Source organism: Protopterus annectens, chromosome 15.part0, assembly GCF_019279795.1.
Source record: "Protopterus annectens isolate FY-2018-M chromosome 15.part0, PAN1.0, whole genome shotgun sequence".
NCBI lineage: Eukaryota > Metazoa > Chordata > Ceratodontiformes > Protopteridae > Protopterus > Protopterus annectens.
In genome coordinates this window covers 468534360-468550915 of record NC_056749.1, presented here as the reverse complement: position 1 = coordinate 468550915, position 16556 = coordinate 468534360, and the positions used below count along the sequence as shown (strand labels likewise).

The following is a 16556-nucleotide window of genomic DNA, read 5'->3' as shown; positions in this document are numbered from 1 at the left end:
CCGAATGTAATGGAGGGTTGAAGGTACTGGACTTCTTTCAACTATTAAGCCCCCTGGCTGTTACAGTAACATTTTCTTTGTCATTAAAAAATAGTTTGCAATTCAGTTTCTTGATAAATAATTTAAAATTGCTGAAAATATTGAGTATGTTCAGGCTTTTAGTCTGAACAAAGGTGAAGCCTTTGCTGAAAAAATCAGCATGTGCAGTAATAACATCATAACTGCTATAATTATACACAAAAAAGTAACGTAATTAGGAACTGTATTAAACAGTGTATTGCCCAATCCATTAAATTCTCAAAGGCTGCTCACCATCTCTTGTTGGTCCAGTGTTTGTTTTTCCGAAGTCAAGAGGAGTTGTAGGGTGACATAGTAATGTTCTCCCAATGCTGATCCACAGTCTGTGGAAAATGAAAATTGTTCTTCCTGGTTTTCAAACGTTCTGAATGTTGAAGCAGAGGAAATTCTAGAGAGTCCGCTTCTTTGTATTGAATAATGCCACCATTGTTCATATGTTCATAGGTAGGTACTAGGCCATCTGCCTTAGGGCATTTATAAGCCTAGCCAGAATGTGTTGGCTTTCGCCTCCCTTTTAGACTAGATTCCTGACCCTCTGTCCAGCAGGGCCATAGAAGTGATCCTAGGTGCAAATTTACGATTTCCCTTCCACTCATCAAGATTTCTCTTGAAAAGGGTCAGCGAGGGGCTCTGCCTAACATGGACTGGGATTCTATTCCAGAGCGCGGGAAGCCTTTGGGATATGAATCTATCCCTCCAGCATGTCCTATTTATTGTTGTGCTAAGGTTTAAATCCCTGGAGCGTGTAGCTCTAATGGATCTGGTTTTCTTGAGGTGGACCATGTCCAACAATTCCGGGTTAGACATGGCCTTGTACGTCAGGCAGAGATCGCCTCTGAGTAGGCAGTAAGCAACTGAGTAGAGCTGAAGTTTCTTTAGTCAAGCTGCATAGGGCATCTGTTTGAGGCCCACAATCCTCTTGGTGAAGTATATTTGAGGTCTCTCCAGCTGTTGCAGGTGTCTGGTAAGGTACATCCCAAATGGGGCATTGTACTCAATTATGGGCCTGATGAGCGATGAGTAGAGGGGCACAATGACTTCTCTTAATCTAGATGTGAACCCTTTTGTGATTAGGTGGGCTATATAGAAGGTTTTTCTAACCACTTTGGCAATGTGATTGTCAAAGGAGAGGTTACTATCTACTTGGGTCCCCAGATCCCTAATTACTTCTTCCGTAATTAGTGGATTACCTCCTATATGGTAGTTTGTGAGCACTTTATTTTTCCCAAAGGGGATGACTATGCATTTTTTTGCATTTAGCTTGAGGCCATGGTTCTGAAACCAGGTATTCATCTCTGTAAGGCCCTTCTGGAGGATACCTGTGTCAGCCGGAGAATCGATTATGGCTCCCAGTTTGCAATCATCTGTGAACTTGGTCAGCCACAGTCCTCCCATGTTTGCCTGTACCTCAGAGAAGTATATACCGAACAAGAGGGGTCCCAGGACCAATCCCTGTGGGACGCCACTTGTAACTGGTTTAGAGTCGGACATGGCACCCGCGACTCTGACCATGTGAGTTCTATCCCTGAGCCAGTTTGCAACCCATCTTGTGACATATGGGTTGATATTTAAGCTGGTAAGCTTATTTATGATGCCAGAGTGGGGTATTGTGTCGAAGGCCTTTGCGAGGTCTAGGTAGGCTGTGCGGACTACCTTTCCCTCATCTAAGGCTTTGGTAACTGTTTCGAAGAATTCAACTAGGTTTAAGAGGCAAGATCTGCCCTTAACAAAGCCGAATTGGGTGGGGACCAGTGTTTGGAGGTACCCAATGTCTTTGTTTATGAGATCCATGATGAATCGCTCCATAGCCTTGCAGACCAGGCTAGTCAGGCTTATAGGGCGATAGTTCCTGGCATCTGTTGTAGTACCACCTTTGTGGAGTGGGATCACTGTTGCTGTACGCCATTTTTTGGGTACATAACCTGTGGTAAGGCTGAGTTGGAACAGTGAATTTATGTGGGGGTTTAGTTCGTTTTGGAGCTCATGTAAGATGCAGCCTGTGATAACATCCGGTCCCATTGATGCTGTGTTTTTTCCTTTGGAGAGGGCTGCTTTCACCTGTGTGTCTGTGATGTCTGGGGGACTGCATTCTTCTGGAATAGACACAGGCCTTTTTGGGGAGGAAGGAGGGGGGTAAAGTTTGCACTGAACCTGTCCACCAGGATGTTGGCAATGTCAGTGGGTTCAGTGTATTTTGTGCCATTTTGCACCAGCTCAGAGCAGATCTGAGAGCTGCCACCCAGATTCTTGATGTAGCTAAAGAACGCCTTGTAATTATCTTTAGAGTCTTTGGCGATTTTTCTTTCGAAGCTAGCCTTTGATGATTTTATGAGGGATCGAAGTTTCTTGCTAGTACTGATCAAGTATGTCTTCCCTTTTTGGGAATTTGTTCTTGTCATGTAATAGTTTCCTCCTTCTGTTATATAGCTTATTTATGGCTGGGGTCCACCAGACTGGTCTCCTGTTTTTGGAGGAGTGAGTCTTGGTTTTACTTTGGATGGCACGATCCATGCATTCCTGTAGGTGCACATAGAGTGCATTTGTAAAGGAATGATTCTGCGGTTTGGGTAGCATTTTCCATTAGCCCAGGGGCTTTGAAACTTTCCACCTTGGTCTTGAGAAGTGTGAAGTTTGCTTTTGAGAAATTTTTCACAGTGGTTTCATTGGCTGGGGGTGGGGTCGGGATGTGGATGTCCATTGTTATAAGTTTATGGTCTGATCTTACCAACGAGGGATTTACCTCTGGTGTGGAACATTGAGCCCCCATGTTGGTGATGACCAAGTCCAATATGTTGTCCCCTTTTGTGGGAGTGGTGACCAGTTGTTCCATGGCATTTGAGTTTATAAACTCCCGGAACCATTGGACAAAAGAGTTGGGACTTGAGTAGTTTTCCCAGTCAATGTTTGGGTAGTTGAAATCCCCCAATATCATGGTGTTTGGTGAGACCTTCATATTCCCCAATGTTCTCAGGAATGCCGAGTGGGGGGTTCTGAGACAAGGTGGGTGATCTGTAGCAGGCTATGAACTGAAAAGCAGTTTTACCTACTGTTAGTTGCACATGGATGGTCTCCGCTGCCTCGTGTAGTGCCACTAACCTGGAGGTGTGGGTATTCTTGATGAAAATGGATACTCCCCCACCTTTAGTATTCCGGTCTGAGTTCTGGGGCCGAAAAGAATGGTATGAGTTGAGTCCTGGTAGTGCTGGGGTGCTCTCTGGAGCCTTGAACCAGGTTTCTGTTACTGCACAGATATCGATTTTCTCCATACTGTTGTTAATGACTAGTTCATTCTGGACCACATTATATCCATTTTTATGTACTTGTGATATGGGTGAACTTAGAGAAGCTTTATTGTTAGAATAGTCGACTCTATCCCACTCAAACTATTTTATTTTTTTATTCTTGATACTTTTGCATTCATTATCTGCCCTATTGAATACCTCCAAATATTGAGACTGGTATGTATTAAATAAGTCCTTGGTAATGGACTTATCCAGAGCCGCAATTTCAATCATTGATTGTTCTATAATGCTTACCAAATACCTCAACTGAATGATATGGTTTCCATTTCCTGTTTACTTAAGTTAAAGGCTTATAATAGATAAATAAACAATGTGATTTTACATGCTTAGATATGCATATTTTAGGAACATATTTATTATTTATTTATTTATTGATTGACATTTGTTAACCGGGTTTGCCCAGCTGAGCTTGTGGCCCATTTTCAGTGGAGACCCGAGGAGAAAAGCTCCAGTAGTACCTTTTTAAACTAGTACAATTTTAAACAATATTGATATAATAGCAGTCATAGCAAAAATATTCACATATGTTGGGTTACATGCATAAAGTTGCATTAAAAAGAAGCTTAGTAACATAATTTTACATTGATATAGTTCATTAGGTCAACAATAATTTTTTTTTGTTTGTATAAAATTATGCAAATGCATAGTAGACACATTGGAGAGAGAGGTGTAATGAGGTACTAAGTATGGACCTTTTGAGGGTACATAAAGGAAGGAAGACTAGGTGGGGTCATGGCAAGGGCAGGTTATGGAATTGAGAAAATAAGTTTTTAGTTAATTTTTAAAGTGTGAGGTATGGGAGATTGAACATAAGTCAAGGGGAAGTTTGTTTCAAGCATGGGCAAGGGAGTGTTTATAGAGTAGTTTGCCTACTGACCTTTTTGGGTGGTAGACATCAAGTAATTGTTGGTTAGAAGTACGGAGGGTCTGGGATGGGATGTAGATGGAGACTAAGGAAGATAGAGATGGACAGAAGGAGGTTTTATAAAGAATAGAGTGTAGCATATGAAATTGATAAGATAGCAGAAACTGGGGAAGTTCAAGCCATTGAAGAGAGTTTAAAGAAATACAGTGGTGTGAATTGTATGAGGAGTTAGTAATGAATCTGGCTATTTTATGGTAAGTCTGTTGGAGTTTGTTTAGGGTGGAAGCCTGGATATTGGAAAGAACTGGGGCGGTGTATAAGAGGGAGGGGAGAAGGAGTGCCTGGCCCAGGGTAAGTCTAGATTCAGGGGTTAGGAATTTTTTGTTCCGATATAGCAGACCTAGTTTCTGGTTTGTTTCTTTTTTTATGCACTGGAGTATGTGTAGCTTGAACTTTAGTTCGTCATCGATAATGACCCCTAGGAGTTTTGTGTGGGTGTCAGGTTGTATAGTTGCATTGTTAGAAGATGTAATAAAAAAAGGAGGTTTTGTGATGAGAAAGAGAATGGGGAAGGAAAAGTAGGAGTTTGGTCTTTTTGGGATGTAGGATCAGTAGATTGTGAGAGCGCCATTGTTCAGTGGATAGTAGGACTTGTTGGGTCAGGGAGTGTAGTTCAGGAATGTTATTTGAGATGGATGTAAGTGTAGAGTCGTCGGCATACTGAATAAGGGAGGATTTTTTGCATGATGTGTAAAGATCATTGATGAAGATGTTAAAGAAAAGGGGTCTCAAGATGGAGCCTTGGGGAACACCAGTGGAGATGGGAAGGAAAGGTCAGGAGGATGAGAGCCATTTGACAGATTGTTCCCTGCCAGATAGGTAACTATTAAACCAGGCAAGTAAGGAGGGGGATAGGTGGAGATTTGCGAGTTTGGATAGTAGTAGAGGATGAGGGACCATATTGAAGGCTTTGGAGAGATCTAGGAAGAGAATGGAAATGAGTTTATTGTTGTCTAGGGCCTCTGCAATGATATGAGTGAAGGAGAGGAGGGCAGTGGTGGTGCTGTGGTGAGGACGAAATCCATGTTGGGTAGAGGTAAGTAAGTGGTGCGTGAGGAGGTGATTGAGAAACTGCGAGTGAATACATTTTTCTAATATCTTGGAGAGGGGGGCAGAATGGCAATGGGTCGATAGTTTGAGGGGTCAGTGGAGTTTCCACCTTTATGAAGAGGGATAATAAAGAATGATTTCCAAAGGGTGGGGACAGTAGATTCCAGAATAGATGGATTAATTAGTATAGATATAGGATAGGCAATTGAGTCAGCAGCAAGTTTGAGGAATGTAGGAGATAGATTGTCAGTGTAAGGAGAGCAAGGTTTTAGCTTGAGTAGTAGAGATTTGATGTAAGTAATGGGAACTGGCTCAAGTGAAAGCAAAGTTGTGTTAGTGGGACTTGGAGGGGTGGGTGTCGAAGTAGAGTTTGGCTTAGAGGTTACCAGATTTTGGATGGAAGAGATAGGAGGATAGCTGTTTCCTGAGAGGAAGAGTTAGGGTATGGGGAGGGATTAAAGGGCTTTCTAGGATAGAGGATGATGTTGAAAGTTGACCAAAATTTTTCGAGGATTGGATTTGTTGTTAAGCTGAGCAGAGCTATAGTATAACTTTTTGTCATTAGTTGTATGTTTTTACAAGGTTCCTCACTTGCCTGTATTTTTGAAGAAGAGGTGGTTGTTTAGTTTTAATCCAGGTTTTCTAAGCACTATCTCTTCATTTCATAAGGGACCTAGTCTCCTTGGAGAGCCAGGGAGCATGATTTGATTTTATTCTGATCTTCCTAGATGGAGCTAAGGAGTTTAGAGTACTCATGAAGATGCTATTGAAAGTGCTTACAGCATCGTTTAGGGGGAGGTGTTTTAGGATGGACCAATCTATGTTGTGGAGAATGGAGTTAAATTGGGATGAATTGAAAGTCGATAGTTTTCGACAGTCTGTGATAAGGTGGGGTTTAGGAATATGGGAGTAGTATCTTAAGATGGTGGTAGGGAGATGACCACTGAGGGAGTCAGGTAAGGTGGTGGGATTGTGGTATTGGTGGGGGGAATTAGTAAAGATCCAGTCTATGATGGAGCTGGAGGTGGAATTGTTATGGAAGTGAGTGGGAGATTTTATAAGTTGGTGGAAGCCTTGTAGGTGAATACTGAGTTGGGGGGAGTCAGTTGTGAGTTTGGACCAGTCAATGTTGATATCACCAAGCATAAATGTCTCATATGGTATGTTGTGGGAGAACCAGGATTGGATGTTTTCAAGAATGGGCAGATTGTTACCAAGGGGAAGGTAGATAGAGGCAATTGCAATTTTTTTTGTTGGGATTCAGATGGCAGTTAAAGATGATGATTGGATTTCAACTGGGAGGAAGTCAGGAATTGGGGAAGGGTAAGGTGAGAGGTTAAGGTTGTTTGAGTAGAGGATAGCCACGCCACCCCTTTTTTTACAGGTCTATCAGATTGGAAGATGATATAACCCGATGGGAGTATTTCACTATTTAAGATTTGTGGCTTGAGCCAGGTTTCAGATAGGGAGAGGATGTGAGGGGTATTGAGAGCTATCCATGAGTGCAGCTCAGTAGCTTTATTTGCTAGACTCAGAATATTCAATGAGTAAATAGTTATGTATTTGGATGGAGATGATTGTTGTGACTGAGGTTGGTGACTGTTAGAGGAGTAAGATGGGGGCAGTGTAGAGGTAGTTTTGGGGAGAGTGAGGGTGGGGAGAGAGGAAGAGGAGCCAGAGTTGGGATGGATATCTCCAGAACAAAGTAGGTTTTTAGTGAGGAGAGAGAGTGTAGTAGATGCTAGATGGAGTTTGCATTGTTTTGACTTAACTTTGTGGGAAGGTTTAAAAACCTGTATTATGGATGGTTTATATAGACTTGAGGTAGAAGTAGTAAAGCGATTAGAGGAAATAGTAAAAGATGAAGTAGTTGGATGTATGTTGTATGAGAGAGAAGTTGGTGAACATAGGAGTGGGTCAGAGAGATTGCAGTGGTAAGAGGTGGGGATAGAGAGAATAAGGAGTAGTGTAGAAGATATTAGAAAATAATACATGTTGGAATAAAATATGGTCAGACAGAGTAGGTAGAGACAGTGGTATAGAGCAAGTGGTGTTGACAAGAGTGACAGATTAGTAAGGTGGTTGTAGCAATAGGCAGGAAGTGAAATTGTAGTGGCTAGTGGGGCAGGAAGGGGAGGGACAGTTAGGTATAAAGGTAATTGTAATGGGGTGGGTGGGAATGGGGGTATGTAGGGGAGCGAAGTGAGCCCAAGCGTAGCGAGGGCAAACGGAGCGGGGCTAGCACCCTAGTCAAGATGAAGTCAGAGAAACAATCAGAAAATGATAGTGAAAAACTAGCTTGAGAGACAAGGATATAAAGTTTCTAAAGGTATAGTCACCAGAAATAAATAAATAAGAAATAACGTATGAGAAGTATGCTTACAAAAGGACACCGGCCTCAAGCTACACAAGTAGATTTACTTGAAGCAAACCCAGTGCTGTATGGTTAAAATAAGCTACAATAGAGAGGCCCTTTGGAGGGGGGGAGAGGTCCTACTAGCAGCTAAAAGCAGGGCAAAAAATAAAAAAAAATAATATGTAAGAGTCTGAAGACAGTAAAATAGGGCAGATGCACTAACAAAGGCAGTTATGAGTGAGGCTAGAAATTAATTCAGGGAAGGGTAAAGTACAGAACTGGATAATATACACAGAAACCGTATGAGGATAGTGGGTAACCAAAGAGAGAGGATATGAGCTGCTGGCGTCTGTTTTTTGTGGTGACTAGCAAAAAAAACCCACTGTAAATTCCTGTTGTGCTTATAACTTCTAGCATTAATTAAAATATTAGCTTATGGGACACATACTTCAGTGGTATTATTTTAAGCTTTAATTTTATATATATATATATATATATATATATATATATATATATATTTTGGTAATTTCTATACTATTTTAAACATTTTAACTTATTTTGTGTAAAATCAATTTCTTATAATTTAAATGTACATGTGACCAATAGATGCTTATTTAAAGGCTTTTTTGCTTCTGTGTGAGGTATTCTGAAGAAGTCCCATGATACTGAGGGATGAAAGTGCTCAGTAAATTTTACATAATTGTAATAGCAGTTTGTAATTCATAACCTAGTTGTTTTCATATTTGTCTGTTCAAGTGTTTCTTGTTTAGCACCAGAACTACCCATTCAGAAGACTTAAACCTTGCCTGTGATATAAATAGGACATGCTACAGAGCAAGTTATGTATCCCAGAGACTACTCTGTCTCTGGAACAGGCTCCCCATCCATGTGAAGCAGAGTTTCTCCATAAACCAATTTGTGTTTAACTTGAACAATTGGATGGGGAACAGGAAACCCATCCCTTGGCATCTATGTCTCTAATGGACACAGACAACCAATATGTGGTTCATCTCCCAGGTCCCTGCTTGTAAATGTTTCATCTCCCAGTCCTCTGCTTACACTTATCAAGGGTACTAGAACTTATCCAAGATTTTGGATGCATAGCTAGGCTTAAAACGGTCCTTGTGGTCATTAGCCTAGTAACCTACTATGAACCTATGTGATCAAATCAGTAGTAGAAATTCATTGAAAAGAAATTTGTACAGTGATATATAGACATAGTAAAAGTAAGGAAGATGCCTGATACTGTACCTGTGCATTGCACTGAGCAGCCATGGTACATGGCAGCTTCAGGGATAGATAGGAAACATCAAATAGAGTGAGGTAATATAGCACAATGACAGGTTAATGACCAGCTAGGCGGTCTACATGACAGAGAATATAACACAAGGGTATGATAGGTTGATGCCTATCTGGAGGGAGGGGCTTACTTTGACAGACAGTACAGCACAGGGGCTTGAGAGGTTAATATCCCATGGGGGAACCACAATGTGAATTATGTATGCATACTTTAAGGAATGATACAGCAAGACACAGCTACACGTAGAGTCAGTGGTGAGAGGCAAAGGATGTACAATGCAGTACTGGCCATCAGTACAGTGGAGAGTGGCAATGATATCATGCCTATTGCTGAGGTCAGTATGAACAGGTTGGTAATGGTCACAGCACAGCATCACATGGATATTTGGCCACCAAATGGAGGAAAGGAGGCACTGCTAGGACTGCTGAAATACAGGGTTCAACAGAAGATCGTCATAGGTATGTGTGTACACAGATGCACACAAACTGACTCACATATGTTACTTAAAGATGTACATGCCATTGTCCCAAGAGAATGGGAATGGCTGGAAAAGTTCACTCACCCTGGAGATGGAGGTGTTACTACAGGCCCTAAACACATATGGCATATGCATTCCAGAAAGAGGTGAAACTAACAAGAATTTCTGGCATCAGGTGTAGCAAGTAGTAGTACAGGACATCAGTCTTCTGAATTTCCATAACAGAACATTAGTACAAGTGTGTCACAGTGTCACTGGTATGACACTGCATTCCCAAACCAAGGTACAAGACATTATGAGGGACAGCTTGATCAAAAGCACTTCACAGAAGTGGATGACTTCCTGGTAACAGTAGCTGAAGCATATGAGTAAACCGACATGTTGGCTGGTGGCTTAGATGTGTGAGATGGGCTGGTGACAACTGCCTGACTGTTCCTAGGTGATGCACCATGTACGTAATGGCATGTGTATTTCAAGTTGTACCCTGACCAGCATATGAGAAGGGTTTCTTCAGCAGTACACCCATACAGATTTTTTTTATCCAGGTACATCAGAGCTGCAATTGTGACAGCCCTGTACCACAAGATATCTGCCCATATGTTATTCACATAACTGGCCTATATAAGTATGAGTACTACATGTACCTTGGGTTGAAGAGAATGAAATGTATGTTCTAGCACTACCACAACTATATTATATGCTTTCATGGGTTCTACCAGTAGACTGTTCAGCACAGACAGACAGCATATGCCTGATGTCAGTAGGTCACCTCTGGCTGGCAATAATGGCAAAATGCACATGGCACAATCATATGGTATTAGCAGAAAAGCTAGCATGCGCATTTCCCTGTATATGAGGTCATGGTGGAGGGGCAGGCCAAACCTTCCCATCATCTGTGCTTAGCACTTAATGTCCTGTTAGTGGGAGCCTCCACCTGGCTGCACCAGAGCCAGCATCGTGGATGGCATCCATTCACTGCACTGCCTCTGATGTGTGAGTATCCACTATAGGAGAGATGGGTGTTGGACACTGCCACCCTGGCTCCAGGTGTTTTCCTGACCAGTGTACCTCACTTGGCATCAGTTAATAGATGTTGAGATCAGTGATCCAGTCACAGATAACCACTGCTGCAACAATGATGGAGATGGTGAGAGGTTTGCATGGTCATTGTGAGGAGGCACAGCACCTGCATTGGCTCTGTGATTACCTACCACACATGAAAAGTAACATAGGATATAGGGACTTGGAGCAAACACAACTGACCAGGTCATTGATAGAAATGTGTCAAATGCCATCTGTCATACCTCTGCACATCATACTGGTGATGTGCATGCAAAGGGCCTGATGTGTGGTTGATGGTCCCAGGCAGAGCTTACATAAATGGCAAACATGATTCTGAAGAGTGCATCTCCTTTCTCCCTGGCCATGGTATCCAACACAACTGAGCAAGGCCAGTTTGAGACATGGCTGATGGCAGTCCTCTGACTCCACATCTGGGATGCTTTTGCTACCCAAGAAAATTATTTTCCTGTGCCACTGTTGAGCAGAGCCACAGAAGTAATCCCCGGGGTGAATTTCCTATTTCCCATCCAATCATCAAGATTTTTCTTGAAGAGTACTAATGAGGAGCTTGGTTTGATATAGATAGGTTTATTCCAGAGTATGGGACATCTCTGGGACAGGAATCTATCCCTCTGGCATGTTCTATTTATTGTGGTGACAAGGTTTAGGTCCCTAGAGCATGTAGCTCGGAGGGATTGGGACTTCTTTAAGTGGAGCATGTCCAACAGCTCTGGGTTTGACATAGCTTTGTATGTTAGGCAGAGATCACCACTGAGTAGGCGATATGCGACGGAGTAAAGCTGGATTTTTTTGAGACGGTCTGCGTAGGGCATCTGTTTGAGGCCAGTAATTCTCTTTGTGAGGTATTTCTGCAGCCTTTCCAGTTGTTGTAGATGTCTTGTGAGGTACATACCAAAAGGAGCGTTGTACTCTATAATCGGTCTAATGAGTGATGAGTAGAGGGGAACAATGGCCTCTTTTTTTCTGGATGAGAAACCTTTTGTAATGAGGTCTGCCACATAGAAGGATTTCCTGACTACTGTGGTGAAGTGATTATCAAAGGAGAGACTACTGTCCACCTGTGTCCCAAGGTCTCTTATCACACTTTTGGTGTTAAGTATGCTACCGTCTATGCTGTAGTTCATGGGTACAGAGTTTTTACCAAAGGGAATGACAATGCATTTTTTGGCATTGAGTTTGAGGCCATGGCTTTGACACCAGGCATCTGTCTCAGTGAGGCCCTTTTGTAGGATGTCCACATCATTAGGAGTTTCGATTATGGCTCCTAGTTTGCAGTCATCTGCGAACTTCATTAGCCAAAGACCTTCTGTGTTAGCCTGTACTTCAGAGAAGTAGATACCAAACAGGAGAGGACCCAGGACTGAACCCTGTGGTACTCCACTTGTCACTGGTCTGAAGTCAGATTCGGAGTCTGTGGGTTCTGTCAGTGAGCCAGTTGGCAACCCATCTTATGACATAGGCATTTATACCTAGTTTAGTGAGTTTATCTATAACTCCAGAGTGGGGGATGGTGTTGAAAGCCTTGGCAAGATCTACATAGGCTGTGTGAACCACCTTACCCTCATCTACGGCTTTGGTGACTGCTTCAAAGAAGTCAATCAGGTTTAGGGGACATGATCTGCCTTTTAGAAACCCAAACTGGGTGGGGTCCAGAGTTTGGAGATTACCAATGTCTTTGTTTATAAGTTCCATGATGTTACGTTCCATGGCAGACCAGGCTCGTCAGGCTAATGGGGCAGTAGTTCCCAGGGTCTGTGATGGCTCCCCCCTTGTGGAGTGGGATAACCGTCACTGTGCACCATTCAGCGGGCACAAAGCCTAAGGTGAGGCTATGACTGAACATGGTACTTTGGTGGTGTGCCAGTTTGTGCTGTAGTTCATGTAGAAGGCAGCCTGGGATGTTGTCTGGTCCAATGGATGCTGTATTCTTGGCTTTGGAGAGGATGGTTTTTACCTGTGCAGCCATGATTACAGGAACTTTGCATTCTTCCAGTATAGAAATGGGCTCTTTAGGGGATGAAAGGGGGGTAAAGTTAGCACTGAACCTATCTGCCAGGATGTTGGCAATATCAGTTGAGTCTGTATATTTAGTGCCATTATGCTGTAACTCAGAGCAGATCTGAGTGTTACCATTGAGATTCTTGACATAGCTATAGAATGCTTTGTGGCTGTTTTTGTAACTAGCTTTGGAGGATTTTATCAGGGATTGCAGCTTCTTACTGAGGCTGACCAGGGAGCTCCTCCACTCATGGGCTATTACTCTCTTTTGCAACAGTTTCTTCCTTCTATTGTACAGTTTGTTTGACAGGGGACCACCAGATTGGCTTCCTTTTTTTGGAGGATAGTATCTTGGTTCTGTTTGGGATAGCACGATCCATGCACTCGTGTAAGTGCTTATAAAGTGCAATTGTGTAGGATTCAGTAGTTATAACTGTATTGTCCATCTGCATGGGTGTCATGAAGTTCACCACTTCTGTCTTAAGAAGCATGAAGTTGGCTTTGGAGAAATTTTTTATCGCGGTTTCCTTAATGGGGGGTGGGGGCAGGATGTGAATATCTAGGGTAATCAGCTTTTGGTCGGATCAGACCAATGTGGCATTGACTTCAGGTGTGGAACACCGGTCACTCATGTTGGTAATGACTAGATCTAGGATATTGTTGCCCCTGGTGGGGGTGTGGCTAAGTTGATCCAGGGCATTGGAGTTTATGAATTCCAGAAAGCGTTGAGTGAAGGAGTTGGTACTTTAGTTTTCCTAGTTAATGGTGGGGTAGTTGAAATTGCCCATTATTAGGATGTTTGGTTGAACCCTAATATTTTCCAGTACATCAAGAAAATAGGAGTGGGAATCCTGGGGCATGGTGGGGGATCTGTAGCAAGCTACAATTTGGATTGCAGTTTTGGCCAGAGTTAGTTGTACTTGGATAACCTCGGCTGCATTATGCTGAGCAACTAGCCTGGAGGTGTGGATATCCTTAATGAATATGGAGACATCTTCGCCTTTGGTATTCCAGTCCAGGTTACATGGCCGAAAAGTGTGGTATGAGTTATAGCCTGGTAGTGCAGGGGTGCTCTCTGGAGCCTTGAACCAGGTCTCAGTCACTGTACAGATGTCGATGTTCTCCATTTTAAGGAGTGCCTTGAGTGAGTGCATTTTGAGATTTAGACTTCTAGCGTTGAGTAGCATCACCCTCAGTTTTTGCTTGCCTGTTCTTGTTACGATGCCAGATAAATTCAAGCAATGGAAGGATGCCCTCAGGAGTCCAAACATACTTTAGATATATTCCATTTCAGTGAATGTGTGGCGGTGTAAACCATTTCATGCATAGTCTGGGGGAGTTTCATATGGGGACCATCATTCACAGTTTCAAGGCATATCTAACATCATCTGCAATACACAAGGTGGACAACAGTAGATCCCATTATAAGTGGCCTGCTATCTTCTTAAATGGGAATCATATTACATGTCCTATGTGCCTGGCAATATGTGTTTCTACAAACTAGATCACGTTGTGGGATGTTATCTCCCATGAAATCCTGACAGAGGCCAAACACACTATAATGTGGGAGTCATGGGTACTGCCTGGGTGGTAAAATGACATATTGTAAACAATATACCTTGTATAATACATAAAATCTGGTAGTTCATGAAGCAGAGGTTCTTCCAGTTGATATACTGGATGCCATGTAGAGCAGATGAGGCCTTGATGGCAATATAGCTGCAATCAGTGTCCCCCACTATTTCACAGGAAGCAGACTATTGTAGAATGCCTATATATAGTGTTGGTCCTCACCATGGAAACCATATATGTCCCTTCCACATGTTGCAGTATATAGGAAATGGTACAGGATCTGTGAGACTGATGCCTTTGACACTTCTAACATGTCCCCTGTTATATGTTGAAAACTTTCGCAGTGAGTATGTTTAATGTTACATGTAACTTTCATGGCCAGTGGTTAGGCAGTTTGTATATCCCATTTGATTTCATGTGTGGATGGCACATGCTCTTAATTCCTGTATGGTGTCACTGTCCACCAGCAGCTGGCGACATTGTAATGGTCATGTGGAGGTGATGGTATGTTAGCCACTGGCAGACCCATTTGCATTGCAGAGGGTGATAAGAGTGCATGATCATGAGCACCAACTACAAGAGCAGCCACTAAGATTTGCTGTAAAAACCAAGGCTGCTGCTGCTCCTCATAACATAGTAGCACAAGCAAAGCTCCTGTACACTGTGAAATACTGAAGTTCAGAATAGATTAGCTTTGCATCTCAGTGCTGGATATGAGCATTTCTGAATCGCTTCTCCAGGTCTGAGTTCATCATTTGCTTACAGGGTGACTCTCTTTAACATGAAGGCACTCATTTTCATGCCATTATGCCATCATTTACATACCACAAATACCGTGATTGTGGCACATGTCTTTGAATCCCCTCACGCATGTCCTCTCTCATAATGCTACTCTTAATTAAGTTTATAGACTAAATGTTTCTGAATCCTCCCATAATTTTTTACTTATTTTATAACTGATGTTTCTCGGTTGTGGGTCTTCAGAGCAATACGGTTAGATGAGGTATGGCTTAATAGCTACAGATGTTTTCAGCCTTCTGTGATGCCATCACAAAGCACAGGTAGTTTGTTAGCTGCATGCAAAGAGAGTTAATATAACACTGTGCCATGTTTGTATGTTTGTTAACATACAAACATACATTTAACATGTATGTTGCATTGTGATTTACTTGTGCTATGTTTGGTTTAATCAGTAGGATGAAGGCATGAGAAAATTAAGGTGTAGCAGACATCCAAGCATGGTATAGTACTAGCTTGCCATAAATTATGGATTGCTTTATTACAAAAAAGAAAATATATATATATATATATTATATATATATATATATATATATATATATATATATATATATATATATATATATATATATAGAGTTCCCCTTTATAATCTCAAAATACTGAAATCTCGAATTTCAGTATCTCAAAACTATAAAGTCGAATGGCCCACAATCATGAAACACACAATCATGGAAAATAAAATCCCGAACATACACAAACCATACACCACACAACACGCACACCATTCAAACCACAACACACAAATTACACAGTTCTACACATCTACATAGGAAGACTTGCCCCCCTGCACCCCCCATGTGGGGGACTGCACCCCCAAACACCCCTACTTATTTATACCAACTCAGAGATCGCACTAACAGTAAAGAAATGAATTACTCACACGCACCCATTCCACACTCCCTCGCGCGCGCGCACACACACACACACACACAAACACATCCAACACTCACACTCATACTTTCACCTCCCTACCCTAACTCACACGCACAACTTATAAAAACACTCACTCACACTCACTTACCTTCACGTCCGTAAAACATCCCGGCCAAACACTTCCCATCCCGTTGCTGCACTGCATAAGCACGGATTTGAGATATTCCAATTCACGCTTATGCACTTTCGACATTTTTGGTTTTCGCCTTTATGGTCCCGAGATACTAAAATTCGAGATTTCAGTATTTCGGGATTGTGAAGGGGAACTATATATATAGGAGATACATATATATATATATATATATATATATATATATATATATATATATATATATATATATATATATAATTCCTACTGATCCCCGATGGCACTTTCTGCCAAAGCAGAAATCAACGAACATACTTAACCAAAAGTGCTGTTCACCAAAGCAGTCCTTTCGGATAAGTATGCTCATTGTGCCGGTCGCACTACGGTGCAGATAAGGGAAAATTCCCATTACCTCGCTGTAGTGCGAACTCGGAGTAAGGATATTAAAGTAGGGTGTGTGTGTGTGTGTGTGGAGCACAGCCCCCCACATGGGGGGTGAATGGGAGGCTTGCCCCCCTGCATAAAAGATTTATTGTTTTTTTTTTTTTTTTTTTTTTTTGTAACACACTTTAACAAAAGCACTTTTTCAGTGAAA

The 16556-nt window shown here is 42.1% G+C and overlaps 1 long non-coding RNA gene across 1 annotated transcript; it reads left to right on the top strand.

The window, feature by feature from the left end:
* Positions 1–7354: 7354 nt before the first annotated feature.
* LOC122789708 lies at positions 7355–7819 on the top strand. Its single transcript, XR_006362866.1, has 3 exons — positions 7355–7365; positions 7398–7402; positions 7727–7819. It is a non-coding gene; the product is annotated as an uncharacterized LOC122789708 (long non-coding RNA).
* Positions 7820–16556: the final 8737 nt, after the last annotated feature.